This window comes from Notolabrus celidotus, chromosome 23, assembly GCF_009762535.1.
Source record: "Notolabrus celidotus isolate fNotCel1 chromosome 23, fNotCel1.pri, whole genome shotgun sequence".
NCBI lineage: Eukaryota > Metazoa > Chordata > Actinopteri > Labriformes > Labridae > Notolabrus > Notolabrus celidotus.
This window is the reverse complement of record NC_048294.1, coordinates 14,550,616-14,577,754: the sequence shown is the minus strand read 5'-3', so window position 1 is coordinate 14,577,754 and position 27,139 is coordinate 14,550,616. Positions and strand designations below refer to the sequence as shown.

Genomic DNA, 27,139 nt, shown 5'->3' with positions numbered 1-27,139 from the left:
TTGTGAGAGAGTATTGATTTAACCTCTTATTGAACGTGTGCAGGGTGTGAGAAAGGCTACATCGCAATCCTCCGCCTCTCGTATCTGCCCTCTCTGAGTCAATGCAGCAGTTTCCAGCAAATGCTTTTTAAGAACAGGAAATGGCTTGAAAGACCAGTGAAGTGAGCTCTTACCGCGGTAATCTTCACCCAAAGTGAGGGCAGTAGTTACTTAACAGAGCACTGATTGCAGGTAATAGCAAGTCTTTAGTCAGTGGGTATTGTAAAAGTCGATGCAGTTGCCTTACATATAAGGCACACTGTTTGTCTGAATGTAACAATGGCAAAAGTCACGTTTTTGGGGGGCTGTTCAATCACTTCTGCACAATGCTGCTGTGTACTGTATGCCACTTCAAAAACTGAGTGAGTCATTTAGTCTACCATGTGACAAAAAGCCATTTGGATTGAGGCATAATTCCAAGTTTTAGATGGCAAAAATTGCAGCCATTTGGTAATTTTGAACTTCATGTGAAGTGGTGGGGATAATAAAGGCATTAAAGAGTTTATTTATAACACTGAGCAGTTAGGAATTGTGTCCCCTTGCTTTGTCTGCATTTTTGTAATCAACTTTATTTTGCATAAATTTCAGATCTCTGTGAATAATCTGTTAAAGTTCGAGCATCTGGTGTTAGCACTTTGTGTTAAATTAGTTGCAATTGCAATATTCATCAGAAATAAAAGCAGAAAACGGGTATTATCTTGTCCAAACCAAATAAATTGTGGTTCAGTTTTACAAAGTTTCAGGAGAAAGATATGTGACAATTTTGGCGAAAATACGAAAGGAGACAACAATGGCTTTGTTTATGTTTTCTTGTGTTTCCATTCATGCAATCAGTCAGCACCTCCATCTGTGTCTCTTTAAACCAAAGGTAATCTCCAAGGAGTAGTACAACAATTCATCCACCACCTTGACATTAAGCCTTTGAGCTGGCAGAAGGGCACCCTCACTTGAAATATACGCTCCCTGTTCAGGAGCCACCCGGCTGTCAGGGAGAAGGGCACCCACTGTATAACTGCATATAAACATAACACAAACTGCCAAGTGTGATAAGAACGGGAAGGAGGCTTCAACATCAATTTCGACAGAAGACAAACGACTGCTGGTGGACTTATCATTGCCGATTCGTGTAGCTGGGAGAGGCTTTGCTTTTGTTTTCTCTTCCTTCTGTGAGGCCGTTATTTATACTCCAAGCAGTTTTAGTCGTGTTTTAAAACCTTGCAGGAGACGAGTGCGAGATCGAATGTGAGACATTTAAAAGTGAATGTCATTAAATGTTAATGGGAAAATGTTCTCAGGTGGCTATGCTGCCTTATAAGTACAAGAGCATAGGTTGAAATACATATAACCTTCTTTTTTCTTTCTTTTACACTTATGAGTACAGTACTTACTGCAGATGAACACTTGTTTTTCTACCTTGGGATCTGTAACTGAATAAGCTGTGAAACTGACATAGAGGCAACAAGTTAATTTAGCTTGAAAACTTGATTTCCCAAGTGTTTATCCTCATTTAATACTAATATGTGAATAAAAACACCAACAAAAAGGGCAATCACACTCCCTAAACAAGCTTTCCCTTTTGGTTCCCAGTCAGTAAGACTCAGCCACTCTTGCATGTGAGTCTATGTGATGTTTCCACACAAACCTCCGTGTTTTATCTGCTTGGCCTGTCAACCTCCGTGCAGTTTATGCGGTGACGTAGGTACATCGCCGGAGAGCCCCTGAGGCTGCTGTCCTTTCCGCCACTTGAGCTCCCCTTGTTGTCGACTCAGCATGTCGGACAAGCTCCCCGGCTCGCTACACACTGTAACGGCTGACACACTAGGTGGTTAGTATGTATGAGTGCGGTGTGTGCGCGTGTTGCGAGGTCAGCCGTTGCCAGAGGCCGGTCGCTTGAGAGACAGCAAGGTTCCCGGCGGCCACCTGCTGCGCAGGCCCCCTCCACCACGTGTTGTCGCATGTTATCATCGCTTAGTGAGGGTGTGGGGGGCCACAGAGCGGCAGCAAAGTGGCTGTGATTGTGCACAAAGTTAGGTTCTGCATAAATTATGTAAAAGCTGAAATGATATTTACAGGGTTGTGTAGGGTGATATAGAAATGTGACAATGGGGAGCCTAATTAAAGTGATGAAATCTGTGATGAAGATAAACTTATTGATAACAAATTGGATATTGACTTGCTACTGCAGCTGAAAGACAGAGTTAAGAAAAACTGTTTAGTTTAAATACCTGTTAATGTATGAAAATGGTAGATACACTTTGCATACTTTACACCTTTTCCTACATGAGATCCACAGAAAATGTAAATAGAATTTTGGTACATGATTCAAATGTACCCCAGCATTGTTTTGGAGTCTGCAAATCTACAGTCCTGTGGATGAAACTAAAAGAAAGAAGTTAACTGAAGCGCTTGTTGACCGACATTAATCAGTCCCTCCAGGATTTCGCGTTTTTTTTGTGTGATTGTTGCGGCCCAAAAAGCCTGATTTTGCGACAGCTTTTTGCAAAAATTGCGATGAAAGATGCAATTTTTTTGTTGTTGCTTCCCCCCAATAACATCTCAGGGGCAAGTAAATACGCTAAAGTACAGTAGTTTTTAGAAAACATTCTTGATGTGACCACTGTGACTGTATTTTGATTATCTTGGTTCACAGAAAGATGCCATGAAAGGACTGTATTGCACATTTACGACGGTCATTGAATGTACCTGCAGTGACAGGTGCACTTGACAGTCAGTTCACAGCACTCTGAAATGCATCTGCATCTTTCAACAAGGAGTTGATCAACACTTACTAAATGTGTCTGATCTTTCACCAAACTGGAGCAAATCAGGTTGTAGACGCGGAGCTTTTTACGGTAATGGCGGGAACAAAGCCAAACCTCAAATTTTAAACAGACGTAGCCCTGTTGTGTCTTTGTCACTAACGCACACCGGGGGTAAAAATCCTCAATGAAGACGAGACAGATGCATGGAGGCGGGGAGAGCTGGTTCTTAAAGCACACCTGCTGCAGGTAGGTGACCAAGCGAACACTGAGCCCTTCAAATAATAACTCTAGTATCTATAAATAAAAACGTTGTCATTGTCACTTGTCCTGCCTGCTGTCCCCGCTTTTCACCCGTTCTCCGTGCGTCTTTTGTTGTTGAAAAGTGCCGATCAAGTGAGGATTTACATTTATGTTCAAAGGAAGTGAAATTGATGATGAAACCAATGACGTACAGGGGCTGAGATTAAGGTAATTGGTCAAATTTGCAGGAAAGTTGCGGTGATCATATAAAATTGCAAGGCCGCGCACAAATTGTGCTGATTGGTTGAATTTCCGTTGATAGTTACAATTGTGTAATCGCAACTTCCTGAAGGGACTGATTAAGGACTACCCTGCTCAGCTCTGAGGGACATACAGTACTTAGGTTAGCGTGTTGCGACCAGTCATAAGCCTGTTTAGAGAAGCAACAGTTTCACATACAGGTGACAGTGACCAAACTGGAACTCATGAAGAGTGCAAATGTCTTATTAACCAGGGATCACTGGGTGTTAGTGATTCTTCAAAATGATCTCTGAGTGACTGTGCAGCATATTGACACCGAAAGACAGAAAGATAGACAGACAGACGAACAGATGTGGAGTTGGTTAGATCAATATGAAATGCATTTGTGTACATATGTTTATAATGCTAAAACCAGTGTTTGTCTTCTACCACAATTACTGCTTTGCTGTAGTTCACCCTGATTGCAACAGCTTCATTCATGATGGTATGTGTATGTAACCTCCATCGTGTTGACATACACAGCTGTCAAACCTAGTTAATATTTTGCTCTGTGTTAACTACTTTTTTGAGCAGCCTTCATTCTGAAAATCACCTCTTGTTTCTTAATGAACTCCAATAATGAACCGTGTGGAATTATGCATGTGATTAGGGTTTTGTTGAACAAGCCATTTGAGTGCGAGACATAATAGCCCACAATTTTATGGCTAGATTTACAGGCAGTAATCATCTCAGAGTCCCCTCGCCAAATCTCATTCTGTGTGACTGCTGTTCAAGAGCGATTATTTTTTGTTAATACTCCTGTAATTAAATGCATGCTTAGACTCTGAGTGATTACTGTTCCTGTCGAGTAATTGCTCTGCGGCTCAGATCACCGTGAGAATGATAATCAAACGTGCAGAGTTTGTGTCCATGTGTCCTGAGAACAATAGAATGGCAGTGAGTCAGTGCTCTGGCGAAGAGAGGAACAGTCAGATGAGCGTCCTTTTGAAGAGTGACACTATTGACTGTTGCTCTTTCACCACGACTGTATGAGTGTCTCTGTGTGTGTGGGTCTAAAAACCCTTTGTGACATTTGTCTCAGACCAATTTCTAACATTTGTAAGAGTGAAAGTGAAAGTGAAATTGCACTCCCGCTGTCCTCGCCTCTGAGCAATCTACGAGCAAGAAACAGCCCGGCTGCTTGGTGGCGTCATGCAACACCTTATGGACACCCTGCCCACATATGTGAGCACATGTTCACATTCTGATTAAACTTCACACACAAGTTGAATCTCCACTTTGCATAAGCACTTTAGAGAACGGTGAAAGACGGCATTCACAAAAGCTGCTCTTTATCCCACTTTTCACTCGAGAAACAATACCTAAGTAGGCACATCAATAGCTCTTTAGGAAAAATTGGAGGCAACACAACTTGAATACCTGCCATGAAAACAGCAACAAAATCCCTGAGAGAGGATCTAAATATGAACACAAAGTGAATGTGGCTGATTAAACAGTACTCCTGCCAGTGTATCCCTGCTGTTTTTTGGCTGTGACATTTTTCAGTAACCTGGAAATAATTGCAGCTCTCAGCTGTCAGTTCGGCTCTGTCACTGCACCGTTTTAAACCCTTTTTTTTTTTTTTTCCAGCGTGCGAAACACCAGGGCCGGTTAAACTAGGCATCACCTTGATGATCCTTGATGTCCCACAGCTTTATCAGCTCCGCAAGGACGCAGTTGGACATCAGGTAAGACAGTAAAGGTGACGCTAAATATAGACCAGTGGGAAGAAACTAAACAAATGTGATTATAAAACAAAATGAGCATAGCTCAAATTATAGAGGGTTATCAGATTCAGGCAAAATAACATATTAATGATTAATTATATGCTTGCAAGAGGAGCAAATTTGCAAACACTGTGTTGCAACAGCAAATTGCTCACTTCATTTGCAACAGCATAAGGCAGCAATTAGCATGTGATTCACTGAAAAATCTATGAAATCATCAGAGCACGTACGCAGATCCTTCAGTGATTCATTTCATTGTAAAATGGGGACAAATCTCTTATTTATCATGACAGTTTTAGACAAATTACAAGGTAGAAGACACGTGAAATGATGGCTGTGATTAACAGAACAGAGAGGGGAGTTGCTTCCAGCGATGGTTTTCAAGCTTAGATCAGGTCTTGATTGGACTTCTTGCTCATGGGATGAAATGATTCATACTTGTATCACTGTATTCCAAAGTTGTCCACCAGATATGTTAATTTTTGTAGAAATGGTCAGATATTTTCAAAAATACACTTACTTGCTGGGTTGCTTTAGAGCTTTAAAGAGGAGGATACGCTGCAGTAAAAACTACATGCTTGTGCACTGGAGGGTCCTAGTTTCTCTGCATTGCTCCGCTTAAACACTAGTTAGTAGTGCGATTTCTATGCTTGTCGTACTGCCAGGTCTGCAACATTCCCTGCTTGTAGTGCACAAGAAATGCGACTGAATCAGAATGTTCTATGTTGGATGTGGAGCTGATACATGTTGAGCAGAAGTTGATCATACAGCAATTATCACGTAGAAGAAAAGAGAGGAAATGGAATGTACAGCCGTTGCGTCAGTGTAGGTGGTGATACAGAAAATGTTGTAAATTACGACGTTGCAGGTGATAAACCACAGAGCTTGCGATATTCATTGTTTCAATTAGTTGTAACATTTTTGAGGAGGTGCACGTACTTAGGCCCAGGTTTAAGCAAACCTACGGCGTAGGCTACAGCTTATATTTCATGCAGAGGTACCCTATTGTTCTTAGGCGCACTGTATTCCAAGTACAAAAAGTCCTCTCATACAATGTTAATGTTGCCCCAAAATGTTGCTTGTATGACTAGAGTCCGGGCCTGAACAGATCTACATAATGTACCTATTTTTAGCCATATTTAAAGCGCAATAAACCATGTGTGACTAACATTTTCCAAATTACACCCAATTCACACACTGTTGTCTACACTTCATGTGCAGCATGTTACGCTTATGTCCCTCATGTTGGCTGGTGTCACCTAGTGGCCACAGGAAGTCACATCTAACTACTCTGTAGTCTGTTAGTGTGGACCACTGTGCACAGCCTGATGGTGTATCAGTACATCAGTCACCTGTTACAAAGTGTTGCCAAGTATTTCGTTTTTGCTACAAGTTGGTGTAGGCGAGCTGCTAACCACTACTTTTAGTACACATTGAAGCTAAGATGGGAAGAAGTTCTGAGATGAATCGAATAATTAAAAATTAATTTCAGTTAAGACTAGATCAATTGTGATTCTGTGTCCGGCGGGACAGTAAGACTCAGCAAGTTATGGACTTCAGAGCAGCGAAGGGGGCTAATTCTTTTTAATAATCTCCCCTAATTTAAATAAATAATAATACCCATCACTATTTACTATGTACATTAAGTTACATAAGTACACAGAGAGAGAGAAAGTAAACCAAACATAACTGGCCATATATAAAATGTAAATGTTCGAAGTGTTTACTGTGTGTTTTTGTTGATCGTTACTGTTCTGGTTTTTGTTTTTAACTCTGTAAAGCACTTTGAATTGCTCTTTGTATGAATGGTGCTTTATAAATAAACTTGCCTTGCCTTGCCTTAGATAACTGCTACTGGCTTTAGTTTTACAATTAAAAGAAAAACATGTTGCTCATTTCATATTGCTCAATTAATCAATATACTTTCATTTTAAGCTTGAAACGGACAACGTATCTTATTAAATGGCGATCCAAGTTGTGTTTCTGTCAGTAAAAGAATGGATATGTAAGTGCATGAACATATGTTCCTAGCTCACTTTGAAAATGACCCATTATAAGCAAGCCTTTTAAAGGGTTTCATGTTCACAGCATCACTTTGTGATTTTTTGCCCTTTATCAAGACTTTGACTTCTCCCACCCACAACTTAAAGCCTATATGCTGTACTTTTTGGGACCTTCGCCTACAAACTTGCAGTCAGTTTTTCATGATTTCAAATATATACACCTCCACATCTTCATGTTGCATTTTAAACATCCATCTGCCTTCATTTGTTTGCAGTTCAAACAGTGAAAACGTTCCTTTATAATCTTATACAAATTAAGTGAACATAGGACCCGAGGAACACGGCAATGACCTCCCCTCGGTGCACTTTACCTTCCAATTGCTTAAAAAGTCTCTTCCTCCTCTCTATTGTCACTGAGTAACTGTTCACTCTTTGAAAGCCTAGCTTTGGTGAACAATGCCCGATGTTCTCTCCCATCTTCAAGCATGTACCCCAGGGTCCAGGCCCCATCTCTTTGACCTGTTTCTCTCTATATATTTTTTTTCCATCAAGGCTCACTCAGCTGTATCTGTCTTATTTCAGTTCGCAGACCCTCAGGGATGCTCTCATTCCCATCGCTAAGGCTACCTTTGATATTGTTGATACCTTCGCTGCACACAGGTTCGTAAGAAATTTATACCGCAGGCATATAGCTGGAGATTTCATAACTATATCTGCACATACAGTGTGAAAGCAGACATTTGCTATTAAACACTGTCAGACGTTAGGAAGCTGCATGTAATGAAGAGCTGACATGAAAAACACATTCTGAATAAGATAAATAAATGTGATTTCATGTAAAGATAAATTGTTCAGCTGCAGTTTTATGCATAAACATTCCCCGCTGCAAAGTATTGCAGTCTGAACAGTCCATTTGTTTTGTGAAAGTCAGATGGAAATTGTCAGCTAAAAGGCTGCATATACAACATAGAATTATTCATATATTAACCAGGGATTTCCATGCGTATTACTTATGTGCTCGGTAGAGGACGTGTACTGTGGGTCCAAGGCGTGCAGTGCATTTTAAACAGGGGTTTGAGAGATCTCACTCACTTAAATGTGACTGTGCATAAACCTGATTTTTTTGCACTGTGGTTGCCATTTGGAAGTCCAGGTAAGTCCCCATCTAACAAGGAAAAACGTGACATGAAGAAGCCACAAACGACTTCTTTCATACCCAAAACCATTTTAGCTCTGAGAATGTGAGAGTAACAGGCCTTCACGCGATATAATATCTGAGGTGTGAGCAGCAGTAGCAGTGCATCATGATTAAACGCTTGCGTGGGTCGGAGCGAATGATCTCTGCATTTGTCACCAGAACGGAGCTTAGCGTCCATCAGAGCTGCCAGCGGAGGTGCGTCTGCCACCAAGTGGGAACAGAACAGGCCAGATTGTGTGGGGAGGGAGGCCTTGGCACGTGACCAGGTGCATCTGAAGCCTCCTCTGATCCTCCAATGTGCTGCTGAGCTGCTCTATTCCCCCAACACAACGCCAAACACCTGCTTGGCCCGATTGTCAGACTGAAAGCTCCGTTATTGGCGTGGGCCGACCAAATGGTGAGGCACTCTGCTTTCATCAGCGAGTAGTATTGAGCAGGGGGAGGTGGGTGATTGATGTCAGTCGGAGAAGGTTTTGGAGAAGATGGAGACATCATGAGTCAGTCTGATAACTGACAGTGTTCGAAAAGCATATAGCACATGGAATGTTTTGTGCAAATTCGAGCACATGTGAAACTTAACATTATAAGACATCCAATTTTGACCATTGAGCACATAAAACAGGTGAGAACCCTATGGACTCTTTAAACAATTTTTTTTTTGGTTTATAACATTCACTGTGTATAAATATGGACGACGCACCCTCACTGTAAAAGGTGGAGCCAAAATACTGCCTTAATGGGTGCTGATCCATTATACTTGTGACATACTTCAGAGCCAAAGAATGCACAGAAGCCATCTGGCATGTGGATCCACAGGTTTAATGTGACGCCCCTTCCGTTAACTGAAACACACATTAACTTCTCTCAAATTGGTCATCTCAGTCCACAGCTGCACAGATTCCTGTTTCAGTTTGACGTGCACACTTCAGGTCATGGAAAGTTCAATAACTCTTGTGTAAGTGTTAGTAACGTTGCCCCTCTCTACTCAGATAATCTGGTTATGATCACTGCAAGAGCGGTATTTTGCCAACAGAGCTGTCAATCATGGTGTCACGACCGCTTCTTTTAAGCATCAAATATCTGCACATATTCCAGCATGATAAAAACTGTCAGGAACAGAAAGCGTGCTTGAGAAAAAAGTTATTTGATATGCATATCAATTTAAGGTTTGACTCATGTCCCATCTGCTTTAATGGAGGAGGTGAGCTTAATGAACTATTATGCAGCCAGTCACCAGGGGGAGCTCTAAATGTTTTGGGGTTACTTCTGGGGAGCAGTTGTGCCATCCATCTTGCTACACAGTTTAAGTTTACAAATAAAAGTGATACATTTGAAATGATTAAAATACTTATTGGAGATACTTAACATATAATGTTTATGTTAAAATCAATACAATAACCCAAAAAGTAGTGATATCCCTAGATAAAGTCTCCCATTTCATCCCCTTCTCTCCCCGTGACATAACACATAAAAACTATCCTTCATATTGTCTTTCACACAGACACAATATCAACTAGATAGAGAACCTCATAGCATAATTCAATTATACAGACTTATATTTGTTTTGAAATACTTTACAGTATTACATACATTGCATTTTAGTTCAGTTACGATATGAAAAAAACCCAGCAGCATTTAAACCAGACAGAAGAATATGTGCTTTATCAAACTGCATTGAACATAAATTCCATAGCACTGCATGAAAAATGGTCATTTGCTGTGTTGATATATTTGTGCGTCTACTATCTATGGTAATTAATTTGGCTTTGAATGCAAGGGGTGTGGGTCGTCATCAAAAGACGCGCGGTCAACAATGTGAGTCGCCTATGATGGAATAGAGATGCATTTGACTAATGAGAAATTCTGCAGGGAGACATCCGTCAAACAGGGAACTAATGCCCGATCCCCCGACATCACTCCAAGCAATGGCAAGAGATGACGGAGGCACAGAGATATGACATTCTAATTGAAGGCATATTTCAGAGGAGGACAACAATATGAGCACTATGGGGGCCCTTAGGTATTTTTGCCATCATGTTACAGGGCAGCGCAGGGGATCTGAATGACTAATACAGTCTTTATGTCGAGCCTATTGGTAACTCATTAAGTGACAGCGCTCCAGTGACAGCCAGGATGTGAAGTTGTTGGGGCAGCAGGCAGCTTTCAGAGTGGCCGATCACAGCATTTGGCAGGAGAGTAATTGATGGAATAAAAACAAAAGTGACAGCAGTTGTATGGCTCAACGGCGACAGCGGAGGCATGTTAGACAAAGATGTCTGAAGTGGATGGAGGTGGTGGTGGTGGTGGGGGGGGGGGGGGGGGGGGTTCAGGGGGAGTAGTAGGAGGGGTGGTGACAGATAAATGAGGCCATAGCTAGCAGAGGGAGGAGGAGGGGAGGAGAGAGTTGCTTGTGAGATCCCTTGCGATCTGTACCTGCCAAGTTCCTACCCTGAACAGCTGCTAGCAACTCTGAGGATATGTAGCAGCTCACTCCCGCACAACATCCATCTTTTGCAGCTTCTAATCCAACTGCACTTGGATCCGTTCGGTTGGTGTTTGATGCAGCATTTTACCTCCACAGAAGCATGTTATTTTAGCTTCATAACTCTTAGGCAGCATTCATAGAGGAAACAAAAAACCTATTTCATGCTAACACCTTCCAAATTCAGCCCTATTGGGTCTCTTGGAGGATATTGGTTAGATAAACTAGCATGAATTCCTCTATTCTTTTCATTCTTTGTTTGGATAAGGTGCATCTCTTGAGACTGCAAGACTTTGACTGAATCTGAAAGCACAAACACTTTCTTTCTCACACATTTCATGCTCATATCCTCCCTTTGCAACACCAGACATAGTTTGACTATTATTATCAGGTCTGATTCTAGCTTCAGCATGTATTTTAAAGTGCAACACCCAACGCTCATTACGCCTCTAATGTGCCCTCCACTCACAAGCTGATGGTCACTCACAAGCTGCAGCCTGCCATTTATATCCGCTCTCCGTGACTTGCACCTGCACTCGCGTGTTATGTAACATTCCCGTCCGAGAGCCACTCGACATGCCCGGCATGTGCAATGATTCCCCGCCGTTAAAAGGCGCTCTGTCATTCAGGGCACATGGTGTTTTCGTATTCATAAACTCAAACGGGTTTCAATTAGACATTTGTGGCTGGCCCTCCCAGCCGTTTGTGTGTTTAAATGAGATGTCTCTACAGGGAGGACGATGGAAGAGTTCTATTAAACAGTGGCCAGAGAATAGCAAGTCAGATGATGAAATACATCTTTATAGTCGGAGTAAGTTTTGAGTCATTAAAGTGTTTTTGCACAGTGTGGAGCACTATTATCCTTCCATTGGCGGTCCTAAAAATGTCAATTTCTCTGCATTATTTAGCTGCATTTACTGTTGAAAACCCTGCTGTGAGGCTTAAGGTTGATTGCAGTGGTGGCTGGTGCATTTTTCCTCCAGGGCTATAACAAGATCCATAATGTACATACTATTTATAAGGTTTAACAACAGCAGGAAACAACCTTTATTTGTATGAATTGAGATTACATTTTTCAAAACTAATCTTGGTGTAAAGAAACAGTAAAGATTGCTATAATATGGATCAGATTCCAAAAAGAGCTCCAGTGCAATTTCAGCTTTTAGCTTGAATACAACTCTAAACAATTCTCTGTGGCTCTCATTTCCACACAGCAGAGTTAGACATACAGTATCTTCATGTAAGTAAAATATTGAATATTAACTGTTTGTTGAGTTGACCAGCAGAATAAGGACCAGAAGTGTACTTCTTTACCTGCTTGTTTTCTGTTTCTGTTCTGCATAAAGCTTACGTGCAGTCACATGACTCACAATTAGGGACACTTTTTAGTTTGCTTAAACTAAACAATTACTCTTCTGGTGCTTAAAGCTGGGGTTGGTTGTCAGATTTAGATCCACTTTTTGCTATACTGGTTAAAATGATCTGTATGTCCCGATGACAATCAATACATAATGTGTTCTTAAAAAAGAGTGAAAAAAGACGCTTTCTACAACCGGAGTAAACCTGGGAAAACACCAAAAAATCACAGTTTTTGGGGTCCAATTTATAAAACCAATGAAATCCCGTCCCGCCGTTCTGCCCGCCTCCTGCCTCTGCTTCCCCTGCCTCTATTTACTGCCCCTTTCGCTCCACTTTGGGCCTGTCCCCTCTGACCTGATGAGGTGCTTTGCTCAGGACTGTAGTCCGAATCAGAGTCTAAAAAGCTCTCAACAAGGGGGCTCTGATAGGAAAAAGAATGAATGACATTTAGTAAGTCCTACAGAAATGTATATTGTAGCAGATTATTTACAGTCTGTGGTCCAGACGCTGAAGGGATGAGGGGGGAGGGGGTCAAATTGGTTTGCTAAGTGTGGCTTAAGTTAGCAGAGCTAGCACCACCAGCTTTCAGTACTCGTTGCAGGTTAAAGTCTACATGCTTTTGCTGGTCACTCTGCTACCATCCAATTATTTTAGATTGAAATACACCAAACCTTGCTGCAGTACAAGATACTATCTGTCGTCTCTGTGTGTTTACATCCGAATAGTAGAGACATTTAGCATTATTGCAATTGCTGTCAACCAGAATTAAAGCCCCAGCTAGTGGCAGGTGGCTTTGGTACAGCTTAGAGACCATTTATCACCGGCATTATAGGCCTACAGTAATAAAAATATTAATAACCTGTTCAACTGGTAAGTAATTCTGGTGCCAGTAAGGGTGATGACATTTCATAGTTTAGTGTAGATATTGCCATTGCCATTCTAACTTCTCCTAAATGTTGCAACATGCAAGATTTTGATTTAAAGTCTTTAAGTTGGAGCCTCCGGTAGGCACTCTAATTTTGAACAAAAGCCAACTCTATAGTAAGTGATAATGAAAACCCCACATCAAGATGCAACACTAGCCAATTAACTCCACTACAAAGGAAGCAGAATGCTGCCATGAGTGCGACCCAGATATGAACACACACAGACTCAAACACCCCAAAAAAAAGGATAGGAAGATGAAAATAGTCTCGAGGTAAATTAGCTGTGGCACTCTTTAAGAAAAGACTGCTGCTTTAGCCAACAATTCACACTGTCTCTAGCATCTACCACTGTAGATGTACAGGGCACTTCAAGCAAGGCTGTTTTAAGTGGGATCAGGTCATCATCACAGAGACTGTGATTGCAGCCTCAACAGACCTGAATAGAAAGTGCTCTCAAGCCCTTTGTTGTGTGGAAGAAAGAAACAATGTTTTGACCGTGACGTCCATAACTAGAAGTTAAAAGATCAGGGTGGATGAAACAGCAAATCTGTCTGTGGAAATGTTTCAGAGGGAGAAGAAATGTTCAAGGAGACGTTGTTATCAGATCAAGACTGTAGAGGTAAGGGTCGCAAGCTGTGGCGAAAGCATTATGCCCTCAAGATTCAGAGACATGCAAGAAATTGTTTTTCAAAGTAAAATACAGTCAGTGATGAAAAAGTAGACCCTCTAAAGGTGAGATTTCTGTGGTTTCTTTCTTCACACACATGCCCTGCTTTTGTGAACAGAGGTCACCACTGTGTCTATTTAAAATGCAGAAATTGTAAGAAGTCATCCTATTCTGCATGAGAGGAACCTTGGCCTGGCCTTCTGTATTCCCAGCGTTTGGTTTGACCTGCTTGAACTTTACGCACTGTGGAAAATTAATACAAATTACAGGTCGTAACCTTCATTTAAAAGAGATACCCAGTATATTGTTTATTTAACTCTTTAAACCATCAGTGTCTGGGTTGAAGGTGAAATTCATCTACATAATTTATCCTGAAAAACCACTTTTATTTAAAAAAATGTGGAATACTTCACTGAGGCCTTTGCAGTCACGACTTCTTTCAGTATTTTTTGCTTTCAGTACTTAATAAGATAAGTCAGATTTTTTTGTCTAGCATTTAGCAATAAATTGTAATTTAAAAAAAAGGTGGAGTGAAATTACAAGCATCTCTAAAAAGAAGCCTGTGAAACAAAAGAGAACTGATCCAACTGGCTGAATATTGAGAGCTTGGATTCAATCTTGTAAATATAATTCATGTATGATAGGAGCTCGTTGCAGAACTGTCGCCAATGTTTTGTGTCACATCATTGACGTACAGGATTACACTATGATCTGTGAGAAATGAATGGAGTTGGCAGATGGGAAAATAATGTTCTCCTGTCTTTGTACTTCTTTAATAACATCAGTGTAGAGTACAATACGTACCAGCAGCTTACAGACACGCCTGGGCAGAGAGTCTTAGCTGGCAGTCCTTTATTCATGACTATAATGTGATAGAACTCTAAACCCTCAGTGCATCTGCATTTAGATCCACCACAAACAACCCTATATCTGGATCCTGCCATCAATTTGCATAATTGGAGATTGTGGCTGGGGCGCTTGTTATTCATTGACGTGACACTGCAGAGAGGCAGATGGAGGGATGTACTGAACTGACTGTTCCAGTTTGTGTCAGGCAGGGGTGGTAGTGTCTTGGCAAAAGAGGACCTGAAGAACCAGCATCGACACCCAATGCCACAAGCAGAACTGAGTCGTTTTTATTTATTCACCAATTATTTGAGTGATGGGTTGGAGATTGGCATGCATGCCAACATCGAAGAAGTTACAAGGAAAGGCATCTGGAAAACTGAGCAAAAGGAGCTTGGTTCTGCTTTCCCAAGAAAAATTTGAGTCCTAAAAAACAAGCAGTATGGGGTTTACCGGCCAGCAGGCCTCTAAATAACCTGAAGAACACACAGCACATGACAGAGATGAGACACCCCTGACTGACTGACACATCCATCTCCCCTGCTATCTGTCTGACTGAGGGAGAGGAGCGATTGCAAGTCCCTCATGCATGAAGAAAAGAGCGCTGCTTATTAGTGATGGGAGACAGAGGGAGAGAAAGGGGTGGGGGGGGGAGAGATTGCATCGTCTCAGTTTCAGTTTGATGAAGGACACAGTGTCTCCTCAGGATGAGTAGGAATCTGTGTCACGTCTGCGTGGTTAAGACTTCAAAAGTGTACAGTGAAAATGTGCCGTGACTTCAAATGGTCTGCAAAGGCAATTCTACAGTGACACCAGGCAGGGTTATCTTCTCCTACAGGCCTTTATATTCCTTCCGATGAAATGCAAATCCAGTGTGGTTGACCTGCATATTCAGCTTTTACCTCTATGCATAGGAAAGTTTTCAACAACTTTGGGGACTGTATGAAAATTATTATGAGTGGAAGTGGGGTCAGGAAAAGGGGAAGGTATTGGAATTTTCATTTTGACTGAAAGGAGGGTAGTCTGCATTTTTTAATATTGTTACTTTCCACACAATGATAGTTCTGTGTCTGAGAATAGGTTTCAGTGTGACCTTTTTTTCAGAAGCCACATTGGATCTCAAGTGGTACAAATGATCTCGATAATGACGTCTAATCCATCTGGGGTTTTTTCTGTTACAATAAACTAGAATTGAATACTCTTCTTGCATTGTGAACTCATCTCACAGTGAAAACTTGTGAGTCTAGCTTGTTAGGTTGTAATATCTATTAATTATTGTTTTACTGTGGAGACTGCATCATATCGTATGGCATCTCCTGGTATCATGTTGTATCAAATCCTATTGTATTGTATCATGTCGTATCAAATTGTATTGTTTCATAGCATAAATATCACATTTTGTAAAATCGTATATTGTATTGTATTGTATTGTTTCCTGTCGTGTTGTATTGTATCCTGTCGTGTTGTATCGTATCCTGTCATGTTGTATCGTATCCTGTCATGTTGTATTGTGTCTTATCGTATCCTGTCATGTTGTATCGTATCCTGTCGTGTTGTATTGTGTCTTATCGTATCCTGTCGTGTTGTATTGTATCCTGTCGTGTTGTATCGTATCCTGTCGTGTTGTATTGTGTCTTATCGTATCCTGTCGTTTTGTATCGTCTCCTGTCGTGTTGTATTGTATCCTGTCGTGTTGTATCGTATCCTGTCGTGTTGTATTGTGTCTTATCGTATCCTGTAGTTTTGTATCGTATCCCGTCGTGTTGTATTGTATCCTGTCGTGTTGTATCGTATCCTGTCGTGTTGTATCGTATCCTGTCGTGTTGTATTGTATCCTGTCGTGTTGTATCGTATCCTGTCGTGTTGTATTGTGTCCTGTCGTGTTGTATTGTATCCTGTCGTGTTGTATCGTATCTTGTCGTGTTGTATTGTATCCTGTCGTTTTGTATCGTCTCCTGTCGTGTTGTATTGTATCCTGTCGTGTTGTATCGTATCCTGTCGTGTTGTATTGTGTCTTATCGTATCCTGTAGTTTTGTATCGTATCCTGTCGTGTTGTATTGTATCCTGTCGTGTTGTATCGTATCCTGTCGTGTTGTATTGTGTCCTGTCGTGTTGTATTGTATCCTGTCGTGTTGTATCGTATCTTGTCGTGTTGTATTGTATCCTGTCGTGTTGTATCGTATCCTGTCGTGTTGTATTGTATCCTGTCGTGTTGTATTGTGTCCTGTTGTGTCGTATTGTATCCTGTCGTATCGTATCCTGTCATGTTGTATTGTGTCTTATCGTATCCTGTCGTGTTGTATCGCATCCTGTCGTGTTGTGTTATGTCATATCGTATTGTATCGTGTCGTGTCGTATCGTGTTGTGTTGTATCGTTTCAAATCGTATTATATTGCCCTGGATCATATCATAATATTCATATTATTTTGCTTCATATTGTATCATAACATATTGTATTGTATGGTACAATATTCCTAATCAGATTGTACTGTGTCATATGGTATCGTACTGTATCTTGTTATATGAAATCCTACTGCAGTGAATCAAATTAAATCCAATCATATGGTATATTATTGTATTGTATTGTAAGGCAAAATAAAACTGCTTCCAAATGTAAAAGACAGGGCTGCTTTATCCACAGGGATTGCAAAAGTCAACTCAAATGGAAATCTCTTCACAGGAGCTTTCGATGCATTTTTAGAAGCATTCACCGTATATGAAATATATCGTGAAAGGTCTTCTCCTCCCAAGTGCATGAACAGTGCACATTCAAAGAATCACACGACTGACTGAGTGGTAAATGTCAGTTTGCACTGTGGCCTCAACATTTTATTACTGCACACACATTCTCATGATGCCTCCCGCTGAAAGGAACGTCTCCCACTGTGACAGCAGAGGTGGGACAATAGTATGTGGTCTGACGTATGAATCCATTTTCTGGCACTGTACTTTGGCTGAGAGGACACTTTGTAATTTTAGAAAATTGAAGTTGCCACACATGATTTATATATTTCTCATCTCAGCCAACAAACTGTTCAAAGCCACATTTCCTGTAAAAATTAGTGCCAGAAGGACATTAAAATCTTTACCTCGGACACAGATAAATCACATACATTTTCAGCTGTTTTCTTTCTACACGGACAGAGCATCTCACAGTGAGCCCTCTTAAAATGTGTGTTTATGAACAGATCAATCAATACATCTGACCTATTACCTGCAAGGGCTTGTCATGGGTACTATTTCAGGTTTACAGCCTTTCAGCGTGAGCTCTATTGATTGCTCGCCTTCAGGAACACTTCTGGTGTAAGGACATGAAGGAGGGGAAGAAGGGAGGGGTGGAGAAGGAAATGGTTCGTCTCCTGTTATTGGAGTTGCGGGGATTTTGATCTGAGGTTCGCCTGAACCACAAGAGCACTAATGTGTGACACAGAAGCTCCCAGCAGGCTTTTTTTTCTTCCAGTGAAAAAGTACTCAAGGAGAAAAGAAAAAAGAAAAAAAAAGTGTGAGGTCTGAATAGTGAAATAAGAATATGAAAATCTGCATAATTAGATGTGTCAACAAAGCACTTCCTCGCACAGCAGTTGCCATCTAGTTCTACTAACAGCCGGAGAAATTAAATATTTTCTTTTCGTTTTGTTTTTACAAAAATGCTATTTTAACAGCTGAACACCAGGACATAATGTCCCCTTGGATTATTCTCTTTCCCTTATTTTTTTTCTCCATTTTGATCTTTATGACAATTTATTTTCTTATAATAGTATTCATATATTTCCCATCATATAGCCTCATAAACAAACATTGAGCAAGAGGAAAAAGTATGTTTCACACCATCTGGAAAGCAAGTGGCTGAAAACTTTAATTTCTCTGATCTGAGGTACAGTGAAGAATTTTGGACACAGCAACTGTCATTTTCAAGACAGAATTATCTTTTCTGGCTTAAATTGAAGCCAATGAGCTTGGGCAATTTATAAGTACATGTGAGGCAGAGAAGGAAATTCATATTTGGATAAGAACTTGTCATTCAGATGGTAATTTTTTTATGTCTTGTTGAAGATAATGTGGGTGATATTTTAATAGAAACAGCTTGCCTCTTAACCTATGCTATTTCTCCTTAACCTTAAAGGTTCAGGTTTCATACTAATAAGACTCATGTAGCTTTTTGAGGCACATTATTTATGGATTTTATTGCTAGAGTATTCTTGCTCTTACATTTGTTTTGGACTTTCGTGTGCGTTAGTTAATGCCGATCCCTATACCTTTGGGCCCCTGGGGCCAAACAGCCTGCTCATTTGCTTTAGATGGCTGAAGGTAAAGGCCAACAGTAAAAAGGGGATGAACAAATGTTTAAGACTAACATCCTGAGAGCTAGAACCGGCCTCCAGGCTCTTACAACAGTTAGGAATAAATGGTTCAAATGTCTTCTGTTGAAATATAAAATATTTCGATCTATGTACTTTGACAGATTTGGCACAGTGTTACATTGCCCACAGAGGAGTGAAAAATTCTCCACTGTTTTACAGAATAAAAGATGGCATCCTTACTGTCCATGCTCAGGCTCTTTCACTGCGGCTCTGAACATGAAGCTGTGCTCTTCAGAGCTTGTTTTGTCTCGCCCTCGGATGGAACAATCTGATGAAATCAGGCCCAGTGTGTCAGAAGCGTCACGGTCAGAGGGATGCCTACCTATGCAGTGAAACGCTAAGCAGTTATGTGCTGTCTTCCTCGGAAAACCATGTCATGTTTTAGATCGCTGATTCCCACAGATAAGCATTTTGTGTTTGAAGATTCTGGACTGAGAGAATAAAACAACAAAGAGCATCACAGCTGCAGTCCACTGTTTCACATTAGCATGTTGTTTTTTTAGCAATGCAGCTTACCAAGCATCTCTTGTCTCACTGTGGATATTTGCTTGGATGGAAATTGCTGTGTTGCAGTCTTGAACTTCACTAATACTGCTTCCTGGTATTGGATTAAGTCTAAAGGTGATTTTGTTGATGCTAAACAATACATGAAAAATAAAGGACTCAGCAAAAAGGAGTGCTTAGACCAACACCTGCTTCTCCGTGCTTATGGGGAAGAATAGAAGATGAAATGATGCACACACAAAGGAAGCATCACATTACTCTACTGTATAGCTGCTGAAAATAGCGCTAGTAGCAATTATGTCTTAGAAAAAGAAATAAAAGAGTGAAAAACGACCATACTAATCAACACCATTGCTGCCCCCTTCATCAAAATACACCCAAAGTTGTCATCAATCAATTTCATTTTCACTCCCACAGCGGACTGCAAGGCAGTGCAGAAATAAACATCACAAACATCAGCCACAAACAAGCTCCAAAGAGATTCTTCAGAGGGTCTTTTAAGTCGACTGGATGGATGAGGAAAATAAGACTGTGGCTCAGGGGGATGGGGAGGGGTGCTCTAAACAAGCAGCAAAAAAAACTCTATTTACATTTATAAATACTAACTGTTTATTTATATGTTTGTCAGGCCTCTCAACCTTTACATCTTCCTATAGTTCAGAGAGAAATTTTAAAAAGGCTCTAGCAGCAATTCTTTAACTCAAAAACACTTAAAAAGCTTAAACATAACAGCCAAATTCAAAATCAAAAAATTGCCAGGAATTCACACACACTTTCAGTTACACAGCTCTGATCGACACCGAAGACCTAGGTGAAGTTTCCCAAGTTCTATTCATAAAGTTGAAGTCTTTTGGAAATGACATGCAAATTATACATTTTTCCAATTGTGCATAACATTTTAAAACAACATTTGATTCAGCTCCTCTATTGGCGTAATGACATTAGGGATTTGCATAGGTGTGCATGCAAAAGCAGTTTCACTCTTTCATTGATTCTGTTTCCTCCAACGCTGGTGTGGTTTACTTCAGCGTTGCAGAGTCAAGATGTCATAGGCCAGAGCCAGTCATGCCAATTGCTCTGTTTTTAAACGTAAAACCCAACATAAATATCTATATTCTTTCCCAGCAGTGGAGGACCAAAGAAAACAGTGGTTGCTTCTTATTTTTTTACAACAACTTAACGCTTACAGTTAGTGATTGTTTGTTTGTTTTTTGCCCTCCAGATCACCTCGGACTGCTTCAACAATGAGGGTTTTACAAAGCTGGGTTTACATCAACATGGACTCACTTAAAAGGATCTTTACCAACTGTTTGTGACCCAACAACATTTAACGGGCGATTGGTAAGTGTTTCCACTGTGTGACAATATTTACTGTGTTATCCAAAAACATTAAGGTGTGGTCTTGGCTTGATAAGGGGCTTGGTTTTGGTGTGTGCCATAAGCTTATTTGCATCATTGATTTCTTGTTTGATTTCTACATAGTCAATGGAGCTTTGTATCTAAATCAGTTGACTTGTGTGGGGAGGAAAAGAAACAGATATGATAAATAAATGTACTCCAGTACAATTAGCATGAGCTACCAACTTATCACCATTCCCAATGCTCCTTTGAAATGGAGTTTAAAGTGGGTCGAGTGTGATTAACATAACGAGGGAGCTTGTTGGTCTTAGTAAAAAGCTAACAATATGTGTGCTGCAAGAGTCTGGTCTATTTCAGCTGTCAGCTGGTTAAAACAAGCACCTCAACAACTTGTTTACTTGATACCACATAGATTCTAACAGTTCAAAATATTCTTCTGAAGAATTTAGTTGAATTCTGCTTGTCATGTTTGTTGTGGTGTTTTTCCGCCTCTGCATCTGTCTGCACCCTCCCCCCCTCAGACAACACTCAAGCAGCCACCCACTCAGATCATTGCATGGATAATGAGGTTGGACACTAAGAGGCAGCGCATCCTCCACAGAGGCTGAATTTGGGATTTTTGGAACAGACGTCTAAACCTTGCTTAAATGACAACTAGAAACATGTAAACAGCCTAAAAGAAACATTAAATGGGACCTTAAAGACAACATTTTCAAAGTTACATGATTTTACATATGTTTAATAATTTGTCACATTGTTTTCACATTCACAAATTCATGCTTGTAAGTAGCCAATTTCATACAATCACTTTATTCATAATGGCTGTACTTCAGGCGTCTCTCCATTTACTAACAGTGACTTGTGTGACCTTGTGTAGTGAGTTTTTCTATCCTCTTCTACTCTACTGTTTGCATTTTAGCTGTGTTGTGTTGATAGTTGTCATGCTTCTGTTTTCCTTGAAAAGTACCTAAAGCCATGCCACCTTAACAAATTGGTTTCAGCTCCTGTATGACTGTTGCAGTGCATTTTATTTTCTGAACCCTAGAACAGAAAGAATATTTAAAGGATTCAATTTCTACGAAGAAAGGAGCCACTCTTGTGAAGTTATGCCTTCAGTAAAAATATTCCAAGTCTGAGCAAGACAACTCGAAAACATTTTAATCATGGCTGTAATTGATAGGGAGGACCGTCTCTGAGAATTAATGAATCCAAAAGGGGCCCTTTGATGTGAGCGGGACTGTGACATTCAGATTTGTGCTTGACTGAGTCTGAACCAGATAGCTGCTCAGAAGTAGCTGACTTTGGCATTGGTCGGCCGTCATCCATCACCTTTGATATCAGGCTGCAGACAGGTAGATTGATATGCCTGATACAGATTGCAGGGAGATCCGACAGAGGAAGTATGACTTTTCTTTAGGTCAGCACTACTGCTTTTTAATTAAATTTTAATGTATAATGATGTCAGCTTTAGACCAGTGATTAAATAACTGTCAGTATCTCTACAACCTTACCTTTAGATTGTAAAGTGTCTGCTCCAAAAGGATTTCAAAGGAGTAATGTGGTTGTTTACCTATGTTTGTCACTCTACTGAGTTCACATTTCATGGAAATATTTTGATATTTGAGCTTGTTAAATTTTTGGTCAAGATAGAGATGTGTTAAGTTTGGTTGTACTGACTGGTATTAGCATGAGGGTTAGCTTCTTTAAGTTCCATGAAATGGCTAGCACAGTGCTATTTGATTATACATAATTTTGTGTTTCTTGTTAAACATTTAGAAAGGGAAGGACTTATAAAAGTAGTGTTTTGATCATAGACTGTATAAACAATGGACGTAGTATCCATGACGTCACCCATCTAGTTCCTGAGTGCTGTTTTGAAGCCAATTGACGGCGGCAGCCATATTGGAAATGCAGACCTCAATCAGGCATAGTGTGACGTAAAGAGGCGGAGTCTGAGCCTCCTAGCCAACAGCTATGTGTTCTCGTCCGGGAGTCAAGTCAGTCATGTCCTTATTTGGGCAAAAACTCGGAATCTTAATATCTTCTGAACCGTCGCGTTAGGAAAAAATTCACACCCCGTAAAGTGTGTGACGATAGAGAAATTGGCTACGTAGAGCCAAGCTGTTTTTTGAGCCAGGCTGTAAACATGTTTATTAATGCTGCAAAGATCGTCTTTTTTTGAATTGGTGTGTATGTGGTTTCCGGTGTTTCTGCAGCCAGCCTCAAGCGGATTCTCGATGAATTGCAGTTTATAACACTTCCGCATGGGCTTTATATTTTGAAACTGGAGGTTGCTGCTTGGTTTTGATGTTAATTACACCAACTAATGACAGAGTGTCTCACAAACAGCTGTCAAATCATGTTAAATAAGTATGTCTTTTGAAAAACACTAGCGCCAACACAGTAACACTTGTTGTAATAAGTGACTGGGTGGGCAGATTTTGAATTGTGTGGTGGTAATACTTCCAAAAAAAAAGGATGGACCACAACTGCAGAAGATAAGCATGGAGGCTGGAGGTTAAATCAAAAGGTTTAGGAAATGGGGTATGCTATATGCTAGCTAGCGTCTCGATCCTGTGCTCTAGTCTGTGAACTAGAGGCATTTATACTAAAATGTCCTTATGAATGCTTCAAAAATGGCTTGTTTTTCATTGGTTAGCTTAGATACTGGGAAATAGGTGCCTTTAAATGCAAGCAAAGTCTGGAAAATATATTTATATTGTGTTCATGGGACGTTCAAGCTAGCAGGCAGATGTTTTAGTAGCTTACGACATGCACTGGCTAGCACTGCTGAGTCTTGTCATGACTCCTTGGCCTCATGTGTGGATATGGGGATTCTCATTGGTGTGAAGCCCAAGGATCTTTCCATCTGTCAGATTTAATTCAACCTATACTTCGCTTTTGAATTTCATATCAAAACCTTGTTAAAACGTTAATGTTTCTTTGTAATCATGATGTAAGGCTGTGTAGTAAAACCAAATGGAATGGGAGGCAATATTTGCCATCATGGCACTACTCTGTGATAAAATTAGCAGCTGCTCTGAGTGAATGTAAAATGCATCAGTTTTTCTTGCTGCACTTGATCTCTTTAATAAGGTTAAGAGAGCAGACTCAAGGATTACTCCTGATGCTGTAAAGACAGATGGCTATAGGACATGACCTCGATAAGGGCTGAAAGCTGAGGGTGTTCTGACTGCAAAGGAGATCATCGAGCACTCCTGAGGATTCTGCATCCAATGGAGACATAAACACAACTAAATTGACTAACAAAAGCACATATTAGCGCAGTTTGCCTAAACGGGCTCATGCACCATAATTTCATCAACAGGTATACCACATAGAGAGATATCCCAGACTACTGGAGCAAGTAAAGGCAAATCCAGTTTACCCAGATTGCTCTTATGAGGCCTCATGGTTTTGGGCACCTCAAGGCATAGAGCATTTTGGCACATTCAAGGGAGCTTGGCAGCCCGGCGAACTATAACGCCTTTGGGGGAATCACATGCTCCAGACAACATGAGCTTGAACGTTGTCTTAGATAGACCTCTGCTCCTGTTATTGGAGGAGATTTATGTTTAAAGTCAGTCAAGCAGAGAAAGAAAGGTGACCTCCACACACACTCAACCTTCTTCTACACACCCGTCTTGAACATTAACAGCTCGGTAAGCATGCTCAACACATTGTTGCACAGAGTCAGGCTGTGCAGAGCATATTTAAACTCTCTTCACCAGCAGAGAGCTTTCTGTGAGATAAGTTGTTTCGGACGGAAAGGAACACTTTATTCTCCCCGAGATAAATCATTCATCCTGTGATTGACCTCTTTGTGGGGCAGTGATTCTAAAGGGATCCTGACCTGTCAAAGCTGATTTGTTTCAAATGTCAACAGGGCCACAAAGGTGCCCTGGCTTGAACTGTCTGTGATTAGAGAAGTTAGCAAGAAAGAGTGAACGAGAGAGAGATTTACCACCAGTGATAGATTTTAGCAGCTCAGCATAAACTCAATTTATCATCTGCACATAACTCTTCTCCTTCCTAAAAGAGATGGTGGGGAAAAAGGCGCCATAATGCTTCTTGGATTAATGACACTTCTAAAGAGCATCCCTAGGAATTGAAAAATCTCTCCTTTGCATGCCCGTCTTGTGAATATGAAATATATATATATAAAAAAAAAACACTGCTCATATTCTTAACGATGTAGTTTAGTAACAAATAAATTGTCTTATCCAAAGTTACAAAAACTCCCATTTATAATAGTTTATCCAAAACTAGTTCCAACTTTTTAAACTTCTTGAACCCAATATATATCAGTGTTTTTAAATTTAGAAAACTAACAGTTAATGTGTTTGCCAGAGTGTCAACAGGCCTAGGTGCTTACCTTTTCTTATCTTTGATGGTGACTAATCAACCATTAGCGTAGCATCCAGAGTTTTATGTTCTCTAAATTCCTTAAAATCAGTAAAAGAAGTATTTTTGTTGTTTGACGATTTCGCATGCTAGGATGAACTAACGCTTTTGCTACAGTGTCAACAGGCAGATAATAAATATGCTGGGCTCTTATATGCCGATTGATTTGATTCAAGATAGACTGTATGATGAGGTCATCCCTGGCAACACTTACAAGGGACTTCCACCAGATCCGTGTCCGGTCCTTCTCCCATCCGCTGCGGTCCGACTCCGTGCTCTCTCGTCTGTCAACACCCACCGGTTACGTTTTTGGAACGCAGCACGGAGCAAGGCCACCGGACAGCTGGAGTCATGTGACCGAGGTTTTCACGTGGTAAGTACTGAATCAAGGATTCTCCTCCTCCTCTCCTCATCCATGTTGTCTTCATGGTCCTCTGAAAACCTCTGACTTGATGACACTAGGCCTGGCTCCACTCTCAATGACATTTTTTTTGTCATAGTTAAGTTAAAAACGATCTAACGAACACTGAATGTTTTATTCCGAAAATTAACCGTTTTTTATATTGTTTTGGTGCCTGACTTCCTGTCCAGCTCTATCTGCTCTGTGCTGAATTGATGCGTCGTGCTCCGGCATCCGGCAAAAATAGAAGTCTTGAGTATCTGATCCGTTGCGATGCGACCTGTCGGATCAGAGCTGCAGCCGTAACGCAACGGAGCGGATCCAGTGGGGGGTTAACAGAATCACTAGAATAGAAACCTGTCAGATCCGGTGCTGTGACGGATTGGAGACGGTCCGATCACGGATCTGGTGGAATTTGGCCTTCAGCGGTCAGAAAATAAATCACTATTGTTATAGGGTTTTAACCAATCAGAATCAATTATCAAACACAGCTGTGTAATAATAATGAAACGACATGCTATATTTGATACTATTTGAAGCAAGCTTAATGGGCCGACAATTAATGTGGAAGATGCTAACTTAGGTAATAAATCAACAGAGAAACAGAGCAACTTTCTCATCTGGTTCCATAACACCAGGCTCCTTTTGGCACCCCATGCTGACTATTAGAATGAATGTAGTTTTAAGCATATCACTATTTTCCTTTTTTACCTAATGACCATGTTATATCCTGTTCCAAAATCTATTTGACTTTATATATTGTCTGTGCAGAAGCACATTGTTAGGGGTTCAACTGAGGGGAAAAAATACAGCACACTGGACTGTATGGCTGAATGAAAGCCCTTCCAGCAGACCTGATAGATAGACACGCTCATTCATCCATGAAACCCGCTGCTCTTTGTCAAGTGTCAAATTACACTCCTGCTGAAAAAAAAAGAAATCCATTCTCAACCCTGTGAACCTGAATGATCTTTATACTCTGAAGTCAATTTTTAAATATGAGAAGAATGAGAATTGTCAGAGCAAGGTTTGGTAAATTAATTTGTGATATTTCTAGGGATCTATATACTGGTATATAGAAGCTGTGCAAACTATCAAAATAAAAGCCCAGGAGATCAAGCAGTGATGGATAAATGCTGACAGTGTATGCCTGTGACAGCAGGTAGCTTTTTCAGCCTCGGAGTGATGTTTTCTGTTTTACTCTTTCTAATAAACTCTCATGCAACATTGTAATTGGAAAGCTTAGGATTTTGTAAAAGGGATTTTAAATATATATCCATGTAATGCCTCTTTCACCCTGTAATGGCGAATTAGCTAATAAGTATAATTCTTTTTGTTGGCCTGACAAAGAGAGCAAGTCTCAGATGTCAGTGAAAGTGCCAGGAAAGTAAAGAGAGGAAAAAAAATATCTCTCAGGTCCCAGCAGATTTTTAGAGGCCTTGATGATCCTCCCCAGCTAAACTTGGGATTATTTCCGGAGTTGGCAGTTCATCACGCTCACATGCGGGAGGTGCTGAGGGCGAGAGGCTTGTCAGGAAGGCATTCTGCTGCCAATTAGTAT

The 27,139-nt window shown here is 40.6% G+C and overlaps 1 protein-coding gene and 1 long non-coding RNA gene across 3 annotated transcripts in view; one reads left to right on the top strand and one right to left on the bottom strand.

The window, feature by feature from the left end:
• The window catches only part of LOC117807286, a 175,908-nt gene extending 154,449 nt beyond the window's left edge, over nt 1–21,459 (top strand). For both annotated transcript variants that reach the window (XR_004629940.1, XR_004629939.1), the window contains 3 exons: nt 4,932–5,029; nt 20,638–20,756; nt 21,296–21,459. This is a non-coding gene — a long non-coding RNA (uncharacterized LOC117807286). The remainder of the gene's footprint in view (nt 1–4,931; nt 5,030–20,637; nt 20,757–21,295) is intronic.
• Nucleotides 1–27,139, bottom strand: part of LOC117807284 (receptor-type tyrosine-protein phosphatase delta-like) — a 429,954-nt gene that overhangs the window by 345,807 nt on the left and 57,008 nt on the right. The gene's annotated exons all lie outside the window — the stretch shown is intronic.